This window comes from Trematomus bernacchii, unplaced genomic scaffold (genome assembly GCF_902827165.1).
Source record: "Trematomus bernacchii unplaced genomic scaffold, fTreBer1.1, whole genome shotgun sequence".
NCBI classification, from domain to species: Eukaryota; Metazoa; Chordata; class Actinopteri; order Perciformes; family Nototheniidae; genus Trematomus; species Trematomus bernacchii.
In genome coordinates this window covers 6,191,571-6,199,135 of record NW_022987803.1, presented here as the reverse complement: position 1 = coordinate 6,199,135, position 7,565 = coordinate 6,191,571, and positions in this window count along the sequence as shown.

Genomic DNA, 7,565 nt, shown 5'->3' with positions numbered 1-7,565 from the left:
GTACAGACATTTTCCGATTCACAAAACATTGCGTACGGCACTTCCTACGTCTGTTTCCCTTTATAAATCCCAATCAACTCGAAATGCGGCGCAGCTTTTGCGGGCTTTCCGTCACACCCATATTTGCCCATAAATAGTCATTGATACGCCCATAATGAATATTCATCAAAACCGATTTCAGGCAAAAACGAACATGGCAAAGACAGAAAAAAGAGGCAAGAAAAGAAACTTCAATAACTGTGAAGTTGAAATCCTTGTCGGAGAAGTAGAGACAAGGCAAAACATTTTGTTTGGTGGCCATAGTATTGGCGTAACGAATGCCAAAAAGGCAACGGAGTGGCAGCATGTGGCAGATGCTGTCAACTCTGCATCAGCACAGGGTCGCACTGTCGCTGAAATTAAAAAAGTGGTCAGACATTAAGGTGGACGCTGTTGGAGCAGAACACCTCTGCTACGCGCCGTTCGTTGGATGAGGCTGGATCTCTATTAAATTAAGAAAGGAATTGAAAACACCGGAATCAAAGTTATAACAAATTATCTGAGTTTACTTCTGGTAGGAAACCAAACACATATACAAGTTATACAGAGTACTCGAGTACTCCGGACTTCAGGTTTGTGATGCGATGCAGACACAGATGTCGGGACCGGCCACTCAGCAAACCAGAAGCATTTTTACATACAAAAGCATCAGTATTCATATCTATTTTTGGGGCGGAGATGTGTCGACTCTTCCTTCCCATTTTCCTCCCAAGCGAATCAGAGTTCCGTGAGGAGGAGCTGTGTAAGCTGATCACCTCCCCCAAGTGTCCTGACTGGCTGGATTCACTTCTGGCCGGGTTCAATCAGAGTTCGGACCAGAACGTCAAATTCCTAAATTTCACAAGGTTCTCAAGGTTTTCAGACATTTAAACCTTTCTCCACATATTTAAGGAGGTCTTTAACGACTTTAAAAACACCATCTGTTGTGGAGGGGTAAAAAGGCCAAGTTGGTGTGTGAACCAGAATCTCTGGATCAGTGAGTTTGAAAGTAAGAATATCAGTTCTATATATATGATTACCCATAAACCGTTGTGATTACATAAAACAGTTCAAACAATACATGTTCACTAAAATACAATTCAAAATAATACATGTTTACTTCAATACAGTGTAGAATCATATCTTTTTACTTCAACGCCAAAAAACGCCTGGCCTCACACAGGCAGAGTGTGTGTGCCACGGGAGGGGGAAAGGGGGCACCGGAGCTCACCCCTATGGATGAAAGGCTGGCCGGTATAATCGGTGAATCCCTGCTGAGTGGAGTGGTGACGGAGGCAGATGGGGACACCGATGTTCAGGGTGCACCGAATTAACCAGGTAACCACATTTATATACCCGTGTTTGAAATGAGAGTAAACCAAATGCATTCAAGTTGTGTGATATCTATGTTTGCAGTGAAGGACAGGTTGTTATCTAGGGTCACACCCAGATTCCTTGCAGTCTGAGTCGGGGAAACAACAGAGGTGCCGATGTTGATTGTTAGGTCAAGAGTGGGACAATCTTTTCCCGGAAGGAAAAGCAGTTCAGTCTTGACAAGGTTGAGCTTGAGGTGGTGAGCAGACATCCACTGAGAGATGTCTGCTAGACAAGCAGAGATGCGTGCGACGACCTGGGTCTCTGAGCGGGGAAAGGACAGAATTAGTTGGGTGTCATCAGCGTATCAGTGGTATGAAAAACCATGCGGGCTAATGACTGATCCGAACGAGTTTGTGTACAGAGAGAAGAGGAGGGGACCAAGAACAGAGCCCTGAGGGACCCGTGTGGTTAATTGACAAGGGTCGGACTCGGACCCTCTCCAAGTTACCCTGTAGGTGCGGTCTTTGAGGTATGAGGTGAGGAGGGAAAGTGCAGAGCCTGAAACTCCAAGTTTTTAGAGAGTGCGACGGAGGAGCTGATGATTCACCGTGTCGAATGCAGCAGACAGGTCCAAAAGGATGATGACAGAGGAGAGGGAGGCTGCTTTAGCAGTGTGCAGTTCCTCAGAGACAGCAAGGAGAGCAGTTTCTGTGGAGTGATCTGCCTTGAAACCAGACTGGTGCGGATCCAGAAGGTTGTTCTGATGGAGATAACAGGAGAGTTGTTTACAGACAGCGCGTTCAAGTGTTTTAGACAGGAATGGGAGGAGAGAGACAGGCCTGTAGTTTATAACATCGGACGGGTTGAGAGTGGGTTTCTTTAGGAGAGGGTTTACTCTTGCCTCCTTGAGACTGTTTGGAAAGTGACCAGAAGTTAGAGAAGTGTTGATGAAATGGGTGAGAAACGGTAGAATATCAGGAGCGATAGTCTGAAGGAGGTTTGAGCGGATAGGGTCCAGAGGACAGGTGGTAGGACGGGCAGAGGTAATGAGGGTAAGAACCTCACTTGGAGAGAGAAGGGAAAAGGAGGTCAGTGTGTGGGTGAACGGTGGGTCAGGTGAGTAATGGTGAGTCAGAAAAAGAAGAACGAATATCATCAACCTTTTTTCAAAGTAGTTAACAAAGTCGCTTGACAGAAGGGAGGAGGGGGAAGGGGCTTTGGGGGGTTCTAAGAGGGTGGAGAAGATGGAAAATAGTTTTGGGGGATTGGAATAGGAAGAATGGATCTTATCTTGAAAGAAAGTGCTTTTTGCCTGAGAGATCGAAGCAGAGAAAGAGGAGAGGAGAGCCTCATAGGTTAGGAGGTTGTAATGGTGTTTGGATTTCCACCATTTCCGCTCAGCTGCCCGAAGGATGGTTCTATTAGCACGCAGTGCGTCATTTAGCCAGGGAGCAGGAGGGGACTGACGAGCCTGCCGAGATGTGAGAGGACAGAGAGAGTCCAGAGAGGATGAAAGAGTAGAGAGGAGAGTTTCTGCAGCAGAGTTTGGAGGCAGGAGTTGGAACGAGTCGGACGAAGGGAGGGCTGAGAGCACCGATGAGGTCAGAGTAGAGGGGGAGAGGGAACGAAGGTTACGGCGGACAGGTGTAGCATTAGAAGAGATTAGTTTGTTATGTTTGGAAAGGGGTAGAGAGAATGATATGAAAAAGTGATCCGATGTGTGAAGCGGGTTTACAGAGAGGTTAGGAGTAGTGCAGTTCCTTGAAAATATGAGATCGAGGACATTGCCAGCTTTATGAGTTGGTGGGGATGGAGACAGTGAGAAAGCAAAGGCGGTTAAAAGAGATGTTAGTTCAGATATCTTCCCTGTCTGGAGGTTGAAGTCTCCGAGAAGTACAGTGGGAGGGCCAGTTTCTGGGATGTGTGAGAGGAGATTATCTAATTCCTCCAAAACACACACGCTATAGTATGACAAACACCTCTTGTGTTCTTGTTCTTGTATACAACGATCAATAGTTGCTTACCTTGACCTCTATTCCCCTCAGGGCTTCCCTTCAAAGTTGATGGAGCTCAGCATTGGTTCTTGACCCACATACTGAGAGCCTGCTTGGCAGTGGTGCTGATCACTGGAAGAACTGCAGTTCACTGATTGGCTCAGATACTCACTCCAGAACATGCAGCCACAGCTTTCTTGTGGGATGGAGTTGAATCTTAGACCAAAAAAAAAACCAAGGACACTTTCAGAAAAGCGTGTCATTGACCCGGGAAAAATCACCCTCACACCACCAGTGTCACTGCGTATCAGGGATATGAATGTCCTGAGAGTAGGACCCTAAAGTAATTATGGATTTAAGAAAAGTAAGTAAGATAAGGAAATAAAATGCATTTTCAATTACCCAGGAATATTTTGGCTCAAAAGTGGAGAAAGATATAGAAGAGACAGACATGGGGGGGGGACAATGTAGACAAAATGCCAACCATATGGGAGGATGCAATCTCCTGGAGCAATTCAATTTTGTCCTTGATTTAGCAGCGGCACATGAAGGCTGCAGGAGTGGCTGCATTAACATATGCTCTACTTTAATGAGAGAAGGACAGGTGGTGAGCATTTGGGGTATTATTTCCACTGAGGCTGCCACTGGCTCATTGGACTTTATGGCAATACTTACAAAAAATGAAGTCAATGCAACAACCGTATTTCGGTACCTTCCGTACCTTTCTTCTGTGGATATGTTGCTCAGGTTTAATGTTAAGTCAATTTGAAAAGAACAGAAAAGTCTGCATTTACATGAAATGTGAATCTGAAGCTCTTCTCTTCTTAAAATGTCATCTTCGGGCATACACAGCACTTTCCTACTGTAAGCATCTTATTCAATTGTTTTAAGTAAGCACATGGCGTCTCATGTCGTCATGGTAGAAATCAGAGCAGAAGCTTGTTTTGGCTCTGTCTTTTAGATGGGAACTATCATAATAAAGACCAAAAAACCCATTTGTGGAAGCAGATCGGCCGAGCGGACCGTGAATCTTATAGCCGGGGACTGTTGTTCCTTTATCTCCATACACAAATTGTCCTTGCTATACGGCTGTCAGAGGTAGCGGTGAAGAGCAATAAGCTTCTATGGTAGTTGTTCAAGGTAAAAAAAACAATGCACAAACATTTTTAAATAGTTGCACAATTATATATCAAAAGTCGAGAGAGACTTGTTGGTCTTACAAAAGCGGTAATAGGTGGTCAAGATATCTGTCATTGGAACATTAATAAGGACATGCTGGATGGAGGCTCTATCCAGTGCCCTCTGCCAGAAAAAAACGCCATGAGTGTAAAAGCCCTGTATACTGAGTTTTTAGCATGTACTGTATAGAGCTACTCATATACAAATGGACTCTCAAAGTGTCCTTTTCAGAATTACTTAATATTGCTCTTTAGACCAGAGTGGTTGCTTGTATGAATCACAGTAGCCCGGCCTCATCTGAAGGTCAGCCATATAGCGGCTGGATCAAACAGGAGGTCCACATAACAAAGAGCCTGATCATTATTCACTGCCGAGCCACCGGAGAGCAGCGATGCTAAAACCCCAACATTTATTATGGCTGCCCTTGACGAAGTCATTGAGAATAATTAAAATGACACCAAGCAACTTTCTGGGTCTCAATGCATGAGCGTGCATTTACATTCAGTGACACTTATGTAAAGCCGCATTTAAATCATTGGTGTTCAAGGACATGCAGGCAGTCTGAATCAAATCTCCAACCATCCACTTACAGTACAGGGCAAAACTGGGACACCAGGCTACTACACTGGCCTGAGCATACCAACAAATGGGCACAAAACACATACACACACTCAGCCTACCTCAAATGCCCCATCCGTTCACATAGAGTAGCACTGTGTGTAATGAACAATGAGCCTAATCGCTCTGGTTAAAAACAAGTGTTGGACGAAGATTAAGAAGAAAATCTATCAAGCTTCCATAGAGCAGCAGTAATCAAAGCCTCGGCTGAGAGCTCTGGTTTGTTTTATGAAGACAGAACTACACCAGCAGTGTTTTCACTTTCACAAAAGCAAATATTGATGAGATTAATTTCTGAATGTGAGGGTAAAGTAATCAGGAGTCTATGATGTTAACAGCAGTGGCATTGCATTTTCCTCACAGCAGTGTCTGTCGCTGCTATTAGATATAGTTTGTTCTTTAAAAAGTGAAGGGAGACTGGACTGGGGAACGGCTGTATATTGCCTTTTTGTGATACTTTTCCAAGTCTGAGAAAAGAACCCTGATGATATCTTTATCAAATCTCCTATATCAGTATTAACATACACCCTTTACATACATTGTTTGTATAGAGTTATGCAGTGATGACGTATTTTTGAAGGCCAACCCTGAATTTAGCATCGGAAAGGCTCCCTCAACAAAAAGCAATGGGATTTTTCTACAGTCCCGGCACCAGAGCAGATCTGCAGAGAGGGCATGTGATTTTCATGAGAGGGCCCACACAATATGTATGTGGCGCCATGGTAAACCGCTGACCACAACAGCAAACAAATGTACACAATGCAGAGGGACACCACATTGCAAACTAACCAGCAGGATTTACTTAAAGGACAGCTATCATGCTATATTTAAATGATATATTGTAGGGCCATACCTATATAAGGTATATTTATACGTTTCTGTTTTCAAAATACCAAACAGATCATGCATTTTAGCCATGCCTCATTTCGCTCTATTTGCTGTTCTCCAGCCCTGTTTTTGCAGGGGGCTGATTCTGTGAGCTGCAGCTGACCACGCCCCCCTGCAGGAGAGGGGAGCCGCTCTGATCAAGTCAGAAGAGGGGGAGAAAAACAGATCTCCGTCCTCCATGTTTTATTATATTATTATATCGAGTCGTTATTTATTGAGCTTTAAAACAAATGAATAACAAAGAAGACTTTTGACCGGCACTTTTCTAATTTTGTCCAGAAGATTTAAACTTTAACAGACATCTTGACCGGCGAAAGAAAACCTAACTGAAACTCTGCCGCACGGTCCCCTCGTTCCTTGGAAGAGGCGGAGAGGTGGGTGTTTGTCATCTGCTGGTGGACTAACCGGAGAGAATTACAGTGCTTGCCTCGACGGGGAGGGATTGCATTGAATTACAGCAGCAGGTCAGGAGCAAACGCTTGCCTCGGGGAGGGAGAAAAAAAAGCCACAGCGAATAAACAGAAGGGTAACCATGGCAACCATGCGCGGGAAGTCTTCTTCGCTGCTTTTGTGGCAGACTACAGCGCCACTTACAGGCCTGGCATATGTACTACAGCGTCTCCAGAGCGGCAATGGCCGGCCGTGGCCCAACCCCACATTCCCCTGATAAGTGGAGAGTTGGCCCAATAGCCGTAGCGCCACCGTCCTGACGTCAGGCCAGTGTTCAAATCTGGATCAGTTTTTATCAGATCCGTTGCAGCCCCTTTTTTAGAGATTTGGGTATGGAGGAAAATAGAGAGGGTTGTGTTTTCTGACATTTGGTGAGTTCCCTGGAACACCGGGGACACATATTCATGTATAAAAGACGTACAAAAGTGCATTTTGCATGATAGGTCCCCTTTAAACAGAAAATAATCTGCTCAGCGCTTGATGCTAATAAGCCATTTTCTGATGTATATTTTTTATTTAAAACAGAGAAGGCAGGCTACAGAATGCAAACTCAATAGAATTCTAGAATAGGCAGCAGAGGAGTTTTACAAACACACATTTGGTGCATGGTGTGTTCTGAACAGCAATTGGTCTAAATGTGAGCTCATCACAATTTACATACGTATTGGAAATATATATTTTTGGGGATTTGACTTAGGATCTAACCTCATATGTGACCCGCTCTATCGAAATCAGTTGGAAGTCGCAACGGCTCATTTCAAAATAAACGTGGATTTGTGTAAAAAAATATTCGGGGTTCGGGTGTTTTGTTTGATTTTAAACAAACAACGTCTTGGCTTTCAGAATATGAAACTTTTATTTTCAAAATCACACGATAAATACATTTTTGAAGCTGTAAAGGGAAGATGACAGCTCTCACTCGCCACTCTGCTGTTCCTCAGCGCAACTCCCCCTCCCTCCGGCTGAAATTATGAATGTAAGGCGTATAGTAATCATAGATAACACGGCAGGGTCCGTTACAGTTTGTTTTCATCTGATTTCAATTAAACAAAGTCTTGGCTTTCAGAATATTAAACTTGTTTCGGCAAAATCAGATGATAA